Here is a 1,077-nt window from a genome sequence, read left to right on the forward strand (position 1 = left end):
ATCGAACCTTAACAATTGGTATCTTGTTTTGCTTAAGTCTTTTAACCTCACGATCCATTATTTCGACGGGTTCTTCGATGAATTGAAGTTTTTCGTTGATTTGGATTTCATCTAACGGAATAGTGAGATCTTCTTTAGCAAAACATTTCTTCAAATTCGAGACGTGGAAAGTGTTATGTACAGCCGCGAGTTGTTGAGGTAACTCAAGTCGGTAAGCTACTGGTCCGACACGATCAATAATCTTGAATGGTCCAATATACCTTGGATTTAATTTCCCTCGTTTACCAAATCGAACAACGCCTTTCCAAGGTGCAACTTTAAGCATGACCATCTCTCCAATTTCAAATTCTATATCTTTTCTTTTAATGTCAGCGTAGCTCTTTTGTCGACTTTGGGAGGTTTTCAACCGTTGTTGAATTTGGATGATCTTCTCGGTAGTTTCTTGTATAATCTCCGGACCCGTAATCTGTCTATCCCCCACTTCACTCCAACAAATCGAGGACCTGCACTTTCTACCATAAAGTGCTTCAAACGGCGCCATCTCAATGCTTGAATGGTAGCTGTTGTTGTAGGAAAATTCTGCTAACGGTAGATGTCGATCCCAACTGTTTCCGAAATCAATAACACATGCTCGTAGCATGTCTTCAAGCGTTTGTATCGTCCTTTCGCTCTGCCCATCAGTTTGTGGATGATAGGCAGTACTCATGTCTAGACGAGTTCCTAATGCTTGCTGTAATGTCTGCCAGAATCTTGAAACAAATCTGCCATCCCTATCAGAGATAATAGAGATTGGTATTCCATGTCTGGAGACGACTTCCTTCAAATACAGTCGTGCTAACTTCTCCATCTTGTCATCTTCTCTTATTGGCAGGAAGTGTGCTGATTTGGTGAGACGATCAACTATTACCCAAATAGTATCAAAACCACTTGCAGTCCTTGGCAATTTAGTGATGAAATCCATGGTAATGTTTTCCCATTTCCATTCCGGGATTTCGGGTTGTTGAAGTAGACCTGATGGTTTCTGATGCTCAACTTTGACCTTAGAACACGTCAAACATTCTCCTACGTATTTAGCAA

Source organism: Rutidosis leptorrhynchoides, chromosome 5 (genome assembly GCF_046630445.1).
Source record: "Rutidosis leptorrhynchoides isolate AG116_Rl617_1_P2 chromosome 5, CSIRO_AGI_Rlap_v1, whole genome shotgun sequence".
Taxonomy (NCBI): Eukaryota; Viridiplantae; Streptophyta; class Magnoliopsida; order Asterales; family Asteraceae; genus Rutidosis; species Rutidosis leptorrhynchoides.